This window comes from Schistocerca nitens, chromosome 2 (genome assembly GCF_023898315.1).
Source record: "Schistocerca nitens isolate TAMUIC-IGC-003100 chromosome 2, iqSchNite1.1, whole genome shotgun sequence".
In the NCBI taxonomy this organism is placed as follows: Eukaryota; Metazoa; Arthropoda; class Insecta; order Orthoptera; family Acrididae; genus Schistocerca; species Schistocerca nitens.
Genome location: NC_064615.1, coordinates 317,184,982 through 317,200,951, shown reverse-complemented (window position 1 = coordinate 317,200,951; position 15,970 = coordinate 317,184,982). Strand labels below are relative to the sequence as shown.

General features: G+C 39.2%; 1 pseudogene; it reads right to left on the bottom strand.

Annotated features, from left to right (window-relative positions):
- Nucleotides 1–15,089: 15,089 nt before the first annotated feature.
- LOC126237869 (5S ribosomal RNA) lies at nt 15,090–15,207 on the bottom strand (annotated as a pseudogene).
- Nucleotides 15,208–15,970: the final 763 nt, after the last annotated feature.

Sequence of the window (15,970 nt, the reverse complement as noted above, 5' to 3'; positions counted from 1 at the left end):
GTGAAGACCAGTTGCTGTCTGACATTTGCAGGATACCTGCCTCCAAAAGTTCATTAATTTGCTGCCGGTCTGTGTGCAACTTAATAGGGTTGAGGCATCTAACCTTTTGCCTAATAGGAGGGATGGCAGTGGTAACTATCTTGTGTGTCATTCCTACACTGATGGAAGAAACTGAGAACTGCACACAAGACTGATCAATGTCCTGACATGAAGTTTTTGGACAGGTAGGGCGTGACGAGGCATAGCCATTAGTGCGAGTGAGAAAAGGCAGCATGAATTTCACATGTCTAGTACGTGAGCTCAGTGTGCACTTGTTTGGAGAGGGTGGCTTCGTGCACAGCATGGAGCGGGTCAGAATGCGTGGCGACTGTCTGTTGTCAACCTTGCACTTGGTACCCGGCGTGGGTGAGAGCAGCATTGGTGTCACGCATAGAACAGCAATGGCCACTGGGTTATGTGGCTGGTGCATGAAAGAGAGGGAATGTTTATCAACACGCAGGGCAGCTGCCCATGTGGTGGGCGTGGTCATATCATGTGCGTGACTGTTATTAGAAGCACTGTCTGCCACACATGGCAGTGAATGTGGCGAGCATGTTGAGGGTGCAGAGTCTACCAGATGCGAATCGTCACACACAATTAATGTTTTTGGGCTAACCTGATGAGTGTCCAAGCTGGTGTCTGCTGGAGAAACGCAGTTAGGTGGCAGGACTGTGGACTGCAGTTTCAGGAGCGAGGTACGGGCTGTGATGAACTCATAAGTGTATGCTATTCATTGTTTCCCAGCGGAGTTGTGCCGTCAAGTAGTATTCTGATAGTAGGTTAGTGATGCAGGTCACAATGTCGCCCATGAGGGTGGAGCACTCGCGAGCACACATGTCATGAGAGAAACAGAACATGGAACATAAGTGCGGGAGCACAGTATCTGAGTGTTAGTGGAATGGTGTAACACTAAGCCCTGAACTACGTTTGGAGGAAGTTTGTAATGGGACAAAAAATCCATACCGAGAATTGGTTCATCGATGTTGGCAATGTAGAAAGTCCACAGAAAACACAGTGAAGGAGATAGGTGCACCATAGCTTTGAAAGAGCCTGAGGTTGTTGCATTGACAGCTCATAGAAGTGACTTCATCGGTGAAAATATGGGGAGGGGAAAGGGGGGGGGGGGAGAACCATCGATGTAGGTATGATAGACATGTCAGCACCAGTGTCGACTAGGAAAATGAGCCGTGACAAAATGTCAGTCATGTACAAACGACCGCTCAGCCGGGTGGACGAGTGGACGGAGTGCAATGTATGAGGACACCTGTGAGGTTCCCCGCAGGACTTGGTGTCTTTTAGGTCCTGCAGTCGGCGTTTTGGTGCTGGCAAGGTAACCGGCATTTCTTGGTATTTCCAGCATGTATAACGGCAGGTATGGTGCATGGGCGATCCTGGAGTGCTTGGACGGTGGAAAGAGCGAGCAGATACTGCCAGGCAATGTAGAAGGCGCAGAGGTGGAGTGAGCCCTGCCTCTGCCAGCAGACAGATGGTAAGCAGGAGCAGTTGTGCCAACTAGCGGTGAGTGGTGAGCTGGTTGGTGTTGTTGTAGCAATGACTACAGTTGGTCTGCGATGCGCAGACGAGAGCCGATTGACTCGAAGGAGTGTGGTAGCAGGTGGATCTGTAGGATGATAGGCAATTTGGCAGACCACACCACCCACAGAGTGATGTCCAGCATGGTATGCTCACTCATAAGTAACCCCGGAGCCAGAGTTGTGATGGAGTTCGGTCCCCCAGGTGTTCCTTGTACAAGATCTTGAAGATTAATTCTTGTGGTGAGCAGGCGAGTTGTTCCATGATCTTTTTCTTCACAAACTCATACGTGGTGGAGGCGGTGGTGAGAGGAGTAGATCACAAATTAAGTCTGAATAATTATGGAGGTGTGTGACGAGACACAGGAATTTAGAGTTGTCGTTGGACACGTGCTGTAACTCAAAAAGATGCAAACCATGATACAGGGTTGTCTTCGTATAAAGGTGGCAGCTTCAGCAGATGACCTGGGGGAGAGGATGAAGGCGGCTGCAGTGTCCCTTGGAAAACTGGCTGGTCTCTGGCAAGAGAGGTCGTACAGCAGGCCAGCACAGTAGGCGTGAGTGTGTTACGGGCAAGAAGGTCCATAGCAACAGCGGGTTGCATTGTCTTTGACATGTCGCAAAAACACGACGTGGCTGGCATGGTTGGTACCATGGGAATGAGCGGCTGCGCGATACGTGAACTGGACCGTAGGTTACAGGTACTGATTTGAATTTACCCACCTTGGAAATAACGCGGGCGGCCAGCACAGCAGACACAGACGGAGCTGTGGGAGAGGCAAGCGGCTGAGCGATCGGAACCGGGGCCGCCTGTTAGTGTGTGTGTGTGTGTGGGGGGGGGGTTGATAATTCATGTGACAAAAGTGTGAGTTCTCCGTGCACATTGAAAATGCGCCCTGTGGGATTGGACTATAAATTACCCAGTGGAACTTGCGGAAGATCACTGCGGTGTAGTAAGACACCCCTTGAAAGTGAAACACCAAAAGATGTACTTGAACCCATATGGTCGAAAAGTTGAGCAATAGGTCTGGGGGGTTGAGCAAACAGAATTTTGCGCACAAAAATGTCCATTGTTAGTCTGCAAATGAGGCAAAACTGGAACGGCATTGCACACGGCATGACAGTAACTGTAGTTGCGGCCCATTGAGGGTCAAATTACGTGTGCAAATGAAGATCACTTTGAACATTATGCGATCAGTCGGTAGGAGCACAGTTCTGAATATTATCCACTTCACATTTCACATGTTGGCAAGCACAGTCCGGTGACACAAAACACGAGTCCATTGTTTGAGTTAACAGTGTAGCACTTGACCATTGTAGAACAACAAAGTTTGAGGTTAACGTGGTTGGAGATCATGAATCACTATGGAGTAATGGAGAGCCGGCCATTGGCGAAGGATTGAAGGGGCCCAGCGGTAATAGTTGGGCTTCCAAATCTTTGAACAAAGCATTGAGTGAGGTGGCCATGGCGGCATGCAATGATTTACAACATCTGGTGCGGAAGTCACGGAAGATGTAGAAACGTTGTGGTCACCAGTATGGGAACAGGATACAAATAGCGGTATACAGAATAAATTGTCCCCACTAATATCTGCACATACATATATTTCGACAATTATCATACATGTGCACAAGTACAAGGTATAAGAACAGACTGAATTAACATTGCAGCTCGGATGAGTGACCTGAGTCCCAAAGATTAAAGTTGTCTATGGTCAACATGACCTGTTGACACCACAAATGCATACAAAAAAGGGAAGTATGAGTGGTCACAGGTTGGTTGACTCATGGGAGAATGTCATGCAAATGCTGGTAAACCTGAACTAGCAGACAGTTGATGAGAGATGTCAACTGTCAACCAAAGGCTTACTTGCAAAGTTTCAAGAACCAGTGACAATTATAGTAATATACTACAACCCCCTACACATCACTTCAAAAGGGACCTTGAAGACAAGATTAAACTAATTACACTGTGCACAGAGAAATTTAAGCAGTCATTCTGTCTGTTCTATACACATGAATGGAATGTGAAGAAAGCCCAATTCACAGTAGGCAGGAAAGTGCCCTCTGTAATGCAGTTCACAGTGATTTCTACAGTATGGATGGAGATATACATTCCATGTCCCAATTCATAGACCAGTCTGTTCAACAATTTTTGTATCTTGTGATATTAGTCCATTATGAAGCATGATTGTAGAGGTTTTGGTTATTGAATATAACCTGATCACATCACAGGATTTGTGTAGGGTAAGTCCAGTAGTGGTACTGCCACCTTACTACCTGTGGGTGGACAGAATTTGTTTTTGGGGTTTTCTCCATTAGGGAAGTTAGTTTTATTACTCCTCCAGTGACTTCACTGCCTTATGTTAAGATACCCTTTTCATTTGGCTCCTGCCTTGAGGCCTGTTCATCTCAGCTGACCCTAATGTGTCAGAGGACACAAATCAAACCTACTCACCACTGAAGGTACTATTGTTAAGGCAGTGTCAACACTGTGTAGTGGAAACAATCCCAAGCAAAAACTTCAAGTGGAGCAGCAGCAGACCTGCTATTGACTTGTGAATGTAAGTAGAGGAAAGATGCACCTTCATATGTCAGCAGTCAGTTCACTAACAACTGATACTGGCAACATGGCCACTTGCCCCAATATTGTGTTCTTTGGGCACTAGGTTCCATCCATATTCTCGAGAACTATTCTTCATAACTTGGAGAAATAGAAGAGTCACAATGTTGTTAGTATGTATGGTTCATTATTTGACCTATGTATTTCTAGTTTACACTTTACTATTTAGAATGTCTTTGTATTATGGACTCAGGTGGAAATTAGATTTTTTTACTCTGATTTGTCATTGGGAGCTCCAATGTTAGGCAGGTTATGGAGCCCCTTAGGGATATGACAGCTAAGGACGGGAAGAAAGCCAATGTGCACTCTGTGTGCATGCCAGGGGGAGTCATCTGAGATGTGGAAAGGGTCCTTCCAGATGCCATGAAGGGTACAGGGTGCAGCCAACTGCAGGTGGTGGCTCATGTCAGCACTAATGGTGTGTGTCGCTATGGATCGGAAGAGATTCTCTCTGGTTTCCGGCAGCTATCTGAGTTGATGAAGACTGCCAATCTTGCTAGCGAGACAAAGGCAGAGTTCACCATCTGCAGCAGCATCAACAGGACCAATTGCGGACCTTTGGTACGGAGCAGAGTGGAGGGTCCGAAGCAGAGGCTCAGATGGTTCTGCAACCGTGTAGGCTGCAGAATCATCGAGTTATGCCATAGGGTGGTAGGGTCAGCCGTCCACCACACACAGGAGGCAACTACATGGGTAGCAGGGGCTGTGTGGGGTAGACTGGGTGGTTTTTTTAGGTTAGACAGTCTTGGGAAAGATCGAGAAGGGCTCCAGTCTCAAAGGGTACAGGGCAAAGAAACGACGAGAATCAACCAAGCAACAGTCAGTATTGTAGTTGTAAATTGTCGTAGCTGTGTTGGAAAAGTACCAAAGCTTCAAGCACTGATAGAAAGCACTGGAGCTGAAATCATTATAGGAATAGAAAGCTGGCTAAAGCTGGAGATAAATTCTGCTGAAACTTTTACAGAGGTGCAAACCATGTTTAGAAAGGATAGATTAAATAAAGTAGGTGGTGGTGTGTTTGTGTCTGTTGGTAGTAGTTTATCTTGTAGTGAAGTTGAAACAGATAGTTCCTGCGAATTAGTATGGGTAGAGATTATATTCAACAGCCATTCCAAAATAATAACTGGCTCTTCCTACTGCCCCCCCCCCCCCCCCCCCCAACTCAGATGATATAATAGCTGAACAGTTCAAAGAAAACTTGAATCTCATTACAAATAAGTACTCCACTCATACAGTTATAATTGGTGGAGACTTCAATCTACCCTCGATTTGTTGGCAAAAATACATGTTCAGAGCCAGTGGTAGACAGAAAACATCTTCCGAAATTGTACGGAATGCTTTTTCTGAGAATTACTTTGAACAATTAGTTCATGAGCCCACACGAATTGTAAATGGTTGCAAAAATGCACTTGACCCTTAGCCACAAATAATCCTGCTCTAATAGAGAGCGTCATGATGGATACAGGGATTAGTGAACACAAGGTCATTGTAGTGAGGTTCAAAACCATATCAACCAAAACCGCTAAAAATAAATGCAAAATATATCTATTTAAAACAGCAGATAAAAATTCGCTTGATGCCTTCCTAAGAGAGAGTCTCCATTCCTTCCAAGCTAAGTATGTAAGTGTAAACCAGATATGGCTCAAATTCAAAGATACAGTATCGACAGCAATAGATAGATTCATATCACATGAATTAATAAGAGACGGGACTGATCCACCATGGAACAAAAAACACGTCACAACACTGTTGCAGAAGCAACGAAAAAAGCATGCCAAATTCAGAAGAACGCAAAATCCCCACGACTGGCTAAGTTTCACGGAAGCTCGAAATTTAGTGCGGACGTCAATGCGAGATGCTTTTAATAGTTTCCACAATGAAATATTGTCTCAAAATATAGTAGAAAACCCAAAGAGACTCTGGTCATGTGTGAAGTACACCCGTGGCAAAAAACAGTCTGCGATAGCGATGGAAATGTTACCGATGATGGTGCCACTAAAGCAGTTTTCCATAATTCCTTCATGAAAGAAGATGAAGTAAATATTACAGAATTTGAAACCAGAACATCTGTTAGCATGAGTGACATAAAAGTAGATATCTTAGGCGTTGCAAAACAACTCAAATCACTTAAGAAAGACACGTCTTCTGGTCCAGATGGTATACCAACCAGGTTCCTTTCAGAATATGCAGACACAATAGCACCTTTCTTAGCAATCATATACAACTGCTCACTTGATGAAAGGTCTGTTCCTAAAGACTGGAAAGTAGCACAGGTCACACCAATATTTAAGAAAGGAAGTAGGAGTAACCCATTGAATTACAGACCCATACCACTGATCTCAATTTGCAGTAGGATTTTGGAGTATATACTGTACTTGAAAAATTATGAATCACCTTGAAGAACATGACTTATTGATACATTATCAACACAGATTCAGAAAATATCGTTCTTGTGCTACACAGCTAGCTCTTTATTACCATGAAGTAATGAGTGCTATCGACAAGGGATCTCAGATCGATTCCATATAATCTAGATTTACAGAAGGTTTTTGATACTGTTCCTCACAAGTGACTATTAATCAAACTGCATGCATATGGAGTATCATCTCAGTTGTGTGACTGGATTCGTGATTTCCTCTCAGAGAGATCACAGTTCGTAGTGATAGATGGTAAATCATTGAGTAGAACAGAAGTGATATCTGGCATTCCTCAGGGTAGTGTCATTGGCCATTGCTGTTCCTGATTTATATAAATGATTTAGGTGATAATCTGAGCAGCGCCCTTAGATTGTCTGCAGATGATGTTGTAATTTACCATCTCGTAAAATCATCAGACGATCAATTCCAATTACAAAATGATCTAGAGAGAATTTCTGTATGGTGCAAAAAGTGGCAATTAGCACTAAACAAAGAAAAGTGTCAGGTCATCTACATGGGTACTAAAAGAAAGCCAATAAATTTTGGGTATACGATAAATCACACAAATCTAAGGACTGTCAATTTGACTAAATATTTAGGAATTACAATTATGAGCAACTTAAATTGGAAAGACCACATAGATAATATTGAGGGAAAGGCGAAACAAAGGCTGTGCTTTGTTGGCGGAACACTTAGAAGATGCGACAAACCCACTAAAGAGACAGCCTACATCACACTTGTGGGTCCACTGCTGGAATATTTGCTGTGTGATATGGGATCCTTACCAGGTAGGATTGTTTATTTTATTTATTTATTTATTTATTCATCCACAAACAAATTTCTTTGTATGGATGTCATCATTATACATACATGTGTACATTATTTTTTCATATAAGGCAATGAAATACAAGCTATATATAATAAATTCATAATATGTGTATGTATATTACACACACAATTTATCATTGAATTACATAATGCAGAAGACCCTGCTTCAATCAAAATAAATATATCACAAGACTCCTCTAATACTTGTATGGGTAAATTATAATCTAGTATGTCCACTTTATAATTTTTTAACCTGATTACTTATTTATGCCAATTTTATGCTGCATGAATTCTCTAATCGAGTAAAAACTATTTTTTAATAAATATTCTTTAAGGAATGCTTTAAATTTACAGAGTTCCTTTATGTTTTTGATTTCTTTTGGCAATTTATTGTCTATCTTGACACCTTGGTAAAACATAGTAATTTGCTCTTAGTTTTATTCATTCTGTCTAGGTACAAGCAATTACTGTTTCTGGTTTGGTGATCATGTATGCAGTTGTTTGCTAAGTATTGCTCAATATTTTTGTGAATAAAAACTGTAGTTTGCAAGATATATTCACTTGGGATTGTCAGAATATCCCACTTTTTAAATAGCTCACTGCAGTGTGTTCTTTTGTGACTCTTGCTCATTATTCTGATAGCTCATTTTTCCAATCTGAACACATATTTCACATTTTGGGCATTTGCACCCCAGAATATTATGCCATAACTTATTATAGAATGTATGTGTGCAAAGTATGTCATTCTGTGGCATGAACTATTGCACACAGTGACTAATATTCGTAAGGCATAGCATGCTGTGATAATTTTTTTCCTAAGCATCCTAATATGTTCATCCCATTTCATTCGGTGTTTTCTTTATATAGTAGTTTATGTTATTAGTCTTCTTCACATTAAGGGTTACTTTGTTGTTATTTGACCACTTGTGAACTTCCGTAAGTGCCTTTTCAGCTTTTACATTTAACATTTCTGGTGTCCTGTCTGTAATTATTATATTGCTGTCATCAGCAAACAACACTGTTTCTCCTTGTGTTACCCACTGTGGGAAGTCATTAATATAAATAAGAAATAGTATTGGGCCTAACAAACTCCCTTGAGGTACTCCAATGTTCAAATATTCTTCATCTGGAAGATGTTTCACTAAATAATTTGAGCTACTTGAAATTTGAGATATCTCCACCCTCTGCACTCTGTCTACAAGGTAAGATCTAAACTAATTATTTACAACCCCCCTGATTCCCAGTGCTTCAAGTTTACCTAGTAGTATTTTATGGTCAACTGTATCAAATGCTTTGGTGAGATCTAGGAAAATGGCTGTTGTTGGAGGACATCGTAAAAGTACAAAGAAGGGCAGCTCATTTCATGTTATCGTGCAATAGGGGTGAGAGTGTCACTGACATGATACAGAAGTTGGAGTGGCAGTCACTGACACAAAGGCGGTTTTCTTTGCAGCAATAAATTAATTCTGATGAACAAGCCGACTAGGAGATTAGGCAACTGAACTATGGCAGATGCTTGAGCTTCAGATCCTGCACTAAGTTTCAAAAGTATAATGTAACAGACATAGATTCATTTATTGTAGTATATGATACACCTGATTAATAAACAACACAACATACTGTAATTTTTATGATGTATTCATAATACTTATGGCCACATCCTATTTTTTAACTTATTCTCATTGTTGTTCAATGATATTTGTGACAATATAGAAGGTACTGAAATAACTTTTGTTCAAGCCTTTAAAAAAAAAACAATTGTTCATGAAGTAAACATGTGTTAATTGCTAGTTTTAAATATAGTATGGGATAGTATATTTTATATGGATTAATCAGGACTGATGAACAGAACTACAACTATTGTACGTGAGTGAGATATTAATTTAATTCTAATGACAATTTACATATCATAATATTAATTGTTAAAAATACTCATCATGAAATATTTGACATGAAAAGTCATTACATTTTATGAAATTAATTATGAAGAATATGTTTATGTTTTCTGGTGTACATACATCATGCTTAAATGATTTTGTACTGGTTTATTGCTTATAGCGAATAGCTTAAAATAGCATTTTTAATACTAACTACAATTGTTTACATTGTTGGCATGTTATATGAGTGATTGTAGCTGCAACCACAGGAGTGGCAATCGAGATATCACTCAGTTCAACACATTTACATCTCAATGTTTGTTAATGGAATGATGGATAATGAATAAGTCAAGAAATTACATATAAATTGTGAATGTTGAAAAATAATATTCATTGTGAGAAAGTCATTTGTTATGTTGTAGAAATGCCACTTATTTCCTAGAGAACATCCCCATACTTTTCGCAGCAAACAAGAACTAAGCATTAAATTGATCAAAAATGATAAACACCTCCAATTGAGCTATATATGTATAAATTTTTCAGCGAAGTTTCTCTTAATCCAAAAAATTTTATCTAATTACTTGCAAGTGCTTATATTCAATGTTGAGTATAAGCCATAATGCAAAACCACAAAACCGATATTTTTTAAAAGTTAATTACAGATTGTTTGAGAGTAGCAACAATTGAAGGGTCATAGTTATGTGTTCACTGTCAAAATATGTCACTTACTGCATCTATGCAAGTGGGTTTCTGCAGCTATGTGTTAAAAGATGAGCACAGACTAATCAGCCAATTAGGACATACCCTACAGGCAATTGATGTATGGCAAAATTGTGAGAGACTTAGAGTCTACAAGTTTCATTGTATGACAGCTACTTCCATTTGTTAATGTAGAATTTGACTTGTTCCACTTCCACAAAGATTCTACTACAATGTGGCATCTATGGAGCTAATTAATGAATGATGCAGAGCGAGAGTTATTAAGCAATTAAAATATTAGAACTGCAAAAGAGGAGCATACAAATAATGCAAAAAAGATGAATTGTGTAAGATACATTATTTATAAGTCCAAAAATCCTTTTTCTGCATATATTAGATAAAATTAACTTACTGGAAATTTATGGCCCCAATATATGGGCTGTTTTTTCTTAATATCAGCGCAAGAGTACAGCGGAACATATCAATGGGAACTGCTATAACATTGCAGTTTTGATGATTCCATGAGCTTTGTATGGACAGATCAGTTGACAGGAAGGCATACTTGTTTTCTGTGCACACTCTAGATAGACCTTCAGGTTTTGTTCTTGGTGGATTATGAATGTCCATTTGTTTACTGAACAACTTTTGCAGGAGATTTTGCTGTGATAGCTGCAAATAAAATGATAAATAATATATTTTATTTTTGTCAGCTGCATATATTTTTCAGTAATTAAAAACCATCCTCAAACCAAAGATAAGTTTGCACAACATTTTTTATATTAGTAAATTATTGCCGGAGGTGAAACAATTGGTAAGTGACAGAAAAACTCCTAGTAATGAATGTTCATTGAACACTGGGGATTTTGTAGACTTACACTTATGCACTGAGTGTCATGTGATTAATTAAAGGAGAATATTCAGTAGACTAAAAAGAAAAAATCTGACTACACTAATATGCATACTATTGCATGAAAAATTATACTAATAATTTTACTTTTTCAGTCATTAGAAATATCTAACAATATCAGACAGATATGTATGATATAATAAAGTCAGATCATCTCTCATCTGTAGTCATGAGTAAATAAGAAATGAAATATAGAAGGTTCTTTATTTCTTTTTATAAAAGCAGTAAAATGTAAATAAAGGGAAGTAAAAATGCTGGAATTGTAATAGTATCAACACAAAAAGATGCTAAATTGCACGCATGTTTGAAAGAAATTAAGATGTTGAAGTGATTGAGGAAAGGAAAAACACCCTACTATTTGAAACAAAAGTAAACTTCTTTAAACATGGAAGAAAATATTCTCAAAATTTCAGACAAGATTGGTTCACAACAACAAAAACAATCAATTTTTGACAAGATAATTTAACTGGATGTATAAAAAAATCTACTTGCCAAGTGGTTCCAGAATACACACACAAAAGGAAGTTACAATCAGGCAAGCTTTCAGAGCCTGTGGCACTTCTTCAGGCAGACGGGTTGAAGGGGAAGAAAGAGGAGCGAAGGAAAAGGTTATCTATCCAATTAAATTATTAAACAAGATTTGTTGTTTGAGTGTACAGTACAATGACTCTTTGATTATATTCATAACAGACTTTTATATTTTACATGAACAGTTGTCACATCAAGGGTAGGAAAATAATTGTGTAGTGCATACATATGTATTCAAGGGAAATAATTACCTTAAAAAAATCATACTCGAAGGAGTTTCCAGTGACGCTCAGCATATATGAACCATCCTGTTCAATTTCAGCAAAATTCTGAAATGGTAGCTTTTGCTCACTGACAGTAAGTATGGAGATAATCCCTGCAGAATACGCTGATAGCAAGACAGACCCTGCAATATAAGCTGCAAATCGTAGGCATTGTTCTGATGTGATCCTGTGGTGGTATATAGTAGTTTCATCTGTTATGAATCAAAAGCATATAAATCAAAGCAATGTTAAGCATTATTTTCTTGGAAAAACATCAGCAGGCCAATATCAATTTTTTTAAGAATATAAAATAAAACTGACACTTGTTTATTTGCATATTTTATCTGCTGACTCCTACATTTTTCCTTATGATACTTTAAATTTTTCCAGGAATTGAGTGTTAAATGAGTTTCAGGAAAAGAAGCCAGATCACCATTAATTATTCTGACTGTATTTTGGCTGAAAGCTTACCAAGTCATTTTTGAGGCAAAATACTGAAAGAAGAACTAATATTGATCCACAAATATGTCTGAAAAATGTTCCATTTTATCATACTTCCTTTTTTTATCTTCAGTTTCTTTTCTTTTCCTTTCATTCATCTCTTTTGTCTGTGTGTTTCTGATTCCCTTTTTCTATTTTTTTTCTGGCAATGAAATAAAATTCATCAAATGTAGCAAAAATTTGGTGTGACCAATGGATGCACTCAAAACAAAATAAATATCTCAATTTTTTAAAATTATGCATGAAGAAGGAGAGCTAACTTCGTGGAAAAATTAAGTAGTCAAAAATAATTCCTCGTGTAGTTCTTTCTGCTCCTTTTCCCATCCATTTGTGAAGTGTTTTAATGAATATTTCTGATTGTAGTAACTGATTACACAGCAAATTCCACTCAGCATAGTGAATACTAATGTTGTGCATAATTCATATTGCAGTATTCAATACATATGAATATTGAAAGGAAACATAGAGCAAGTAATAATTCATAAATAGTTCTCACCATATTTCTGAACAAATGCTCCAATGACTGAAAAGATAGCATCACATAATGGTTTCCTCTGTAGATAAAATATACCTCCCATGACAATGGTATACGCAAATAAAGTAAACATAATAGCCAGCCACAAATCATGTTTCAGTGGAACAAGAAGCTCCAGTGGATTTGGACCCAACTGAGTAACTCCATCACTTCTGATGAATATGTAGTATCTATTCACAAAGAAGTTTCAATATTACATTAAAAAAAACACATACACTTCATTGTAGATAACTGCATACTAAATTAAGCATTTGAGTGTTGAAGAATGTACAGCAACTGTAATAAAGAGTTTTTGATGAAAGTTTTAATATATGCCAACCAAAAATTAAAGTGGATGTCATGCAATTAATGTTGATAGAAGACATGGTTAATGAGCCCAGCAAAATGTTTAGACAATCTATGACAGAAGTGATGGTTACAGCTTACTTTATGGACAATAAAATTATAGAATAGAATCAACTATCTACAGAGGACAGAGTAAACATAAAATGCATATTAAAAAATATGATATATGCAGAAAACAGTCTGTCCATAAAAAACCAAATTTCAGTCTCTATAATGTAAACAAATGAAGCACAGAACCTGTTTTTGCAAATGTGTGCACAGCAGTTTCATGCATACATTACACCTTTTTCTGACATAGAAACAGCTGGGTTATGAGGGTGGGAATATGGTGAGAACATATCAAAACCAGTCAGAGAGATTATAAAAAAAGTTATGCAGAATTAGCTGGATACTTTGGGATGACTGATCCAGCAACCAGCTGCCATCTGTTATCTCTGCTACAAGAGGTATGTTTAATAAAGTAGCTCTCAGTGTGAAGTTATCCATGTTCATTTATTGATGTGTATTTGCAGTATATTATTTTATGCGGTTGTGAGCCATATTTATAAAACTGGTAGCCCTAATAATGAAAAAGTGGGCATAAGTGTGGACCATTCCTTTTGTGGACACTTAAATATGGCATCACAGCAGAGGTACACACTCAAAAGCAATTGCACTCCATCATGAACAAGATTCAAGAAATGCACAATTAAATCCTGGATTGGGAGCTCTCTCTTCCTGCAAAGCAAAATGGACGCAGTGCATAGAAAAAAATGGAATCCTAAAACTATGCACAACCCTGTGGCAGTTCAACAAATGCAGACAACAATTCCAACTACACACCGCTGTGCATTTCATCTTTGCACTATGCCATGACGTGATGTTAAACCACATTTGAAAATCTGAGTGTTCCAGTGATTTGTTCCACATCATGATCACACCCAGGAGCAATGAATTCCCTTTTGTGGTTTCAAGAGGTTCTTTCACATCATATTTGCTGTTATGGGCCCCATTGTTTATGCTCAACCAACTACAAATTTGATTCACTGTGTTGGAAAATATTTTTGTGCACCAACAAGTTACAAATCATTATGAACAATTTATCCTAATGATCAGCAATTTAGACCAGATAGCACTGATGTCAGACGTCATCAGACACCCGCCATATCCCATCAAGCTTACCTTGCTATGAAAGCTGAATTAATTGCTTGTTGCACCAAACCCACAGACCAAAGGCAAAGAAAAATGCTTTATCAAGAGAAAGAGGGAGACAAAAATCCCCATCAGAATTTTGACAGCACCTATGAGGTATGATAGATATAATTACAGTTTTTGATAATTTGTTGCTGCATACACTCATGTTCAAAAAAAAAAAATAAATAAATAAATAAAATGACTAGAGATAGAATGCTCATATTCACAGAACATGTACATTAGTATGTTCAGCAGAAATGATTAGCATTTCAGTCACCTTGGTTTAGCATGTGCCCTATTACCTGGGAAGCACAAGGTCTGCCATGGGCCCTGATAACTTGTTCCACATGTGATGGCAATTACACGTATAAGGCACAAATGGTGTCCTGCAGTACAACAATCCATGCTGCATTCACCTGGTTCCAAAGTTCATCTGTGGTGGGTGGCATTGGGTCACAGCACTGCACCCATTGTTTCACCATATCCCAAATATTTTCGATTGGCAACAAGTCTGGTGATCTGGCAGGCCAGGGCAAAAGACTGAGATCCTGTGACACCAAGAAGGCACATCTTTATGCAGCAATATGTTGTTGTGCAATAAAAAATACTAAAACTCCTCCCAAACAGGCCATGAAGGCCCAACAGTACCGACCAGCTGCCGTGTCATCCTCAGCCCATAGGCATCACTGGATGCAGATATGGAGGGGGCATGTGGTCAGCACACCGCTCTCCCTGCCGTATGTCAGTTTCCAAGACCAGAGCCGCTACTTCTCAATCAAGTAGCTCCTCAGTTTGCCTCACAAGGGCTGAGTGCACCCTGCTTGCCAACAGTGCTCGGCAGACCTGTTGGTCACCCATCCAAGTGCTATCCTAGCCCGACAGTGCTTAACTATGGTGATCTGATGGGAACTGGTGTTACCACTGTGGCAAGGCCATTGGCCGTGGTCGTGCAATTCCTTGGCAAAAAATGACACCTGGGGTGTTGTGCACAAAGGGTATGGCTATAGGTCACAGGATGTTATTCACAATGGGCACATGCCCTGGATATGCACCAACTGTGATTTGTGGCTGTATCCAATAGCACACCAAACCATAAAACCTTGAGTTTGTACTGTATGTCTTGTGCAAATGCAGTCACTGTGATTCCGCTTCCCCTGTCTGTGTTTCTGCACATTTGTTAAAGGTAGGCAGGTAAGTAGATGACGTGCATGCAACCCTTGCCATAATAAATGGCAATGAACTGTCACACTTGATGGTGTATGATGTGTTACATTGTTTGACTGTTGTGATAGAGCTGAAAAGGACACAGATCTGTCCTGCAGTGCCATTCGTATGTGGTGTCAATCTTGTTGGGGGATCATGTGGGTGGTGCAACCTGACCCAACTTGTTGTGTTCTACGATATTCTGTGAACCATTCTGCACATATCTGTTGCACTGCCGAAACACTTTGCCCCACATTAGCAGCAATTTCCCAGATGGATACATCACATTCTCTCGCTAATAATGTGCCCTCTTTCAGATTCACTGATTTGATGGTACAGTTCGCACATATGTCTGTGAGACATCCTGGACATCTACTCAGGTCACACTGATCCATTACCTTCAGTTTATAGTGACAAAAAGAGCCACAGACGCATTATACTGGTAGGTGGTGTTGCACCATGATATCAATGTTGACCTTGAACCTGCACCCCAACATGGT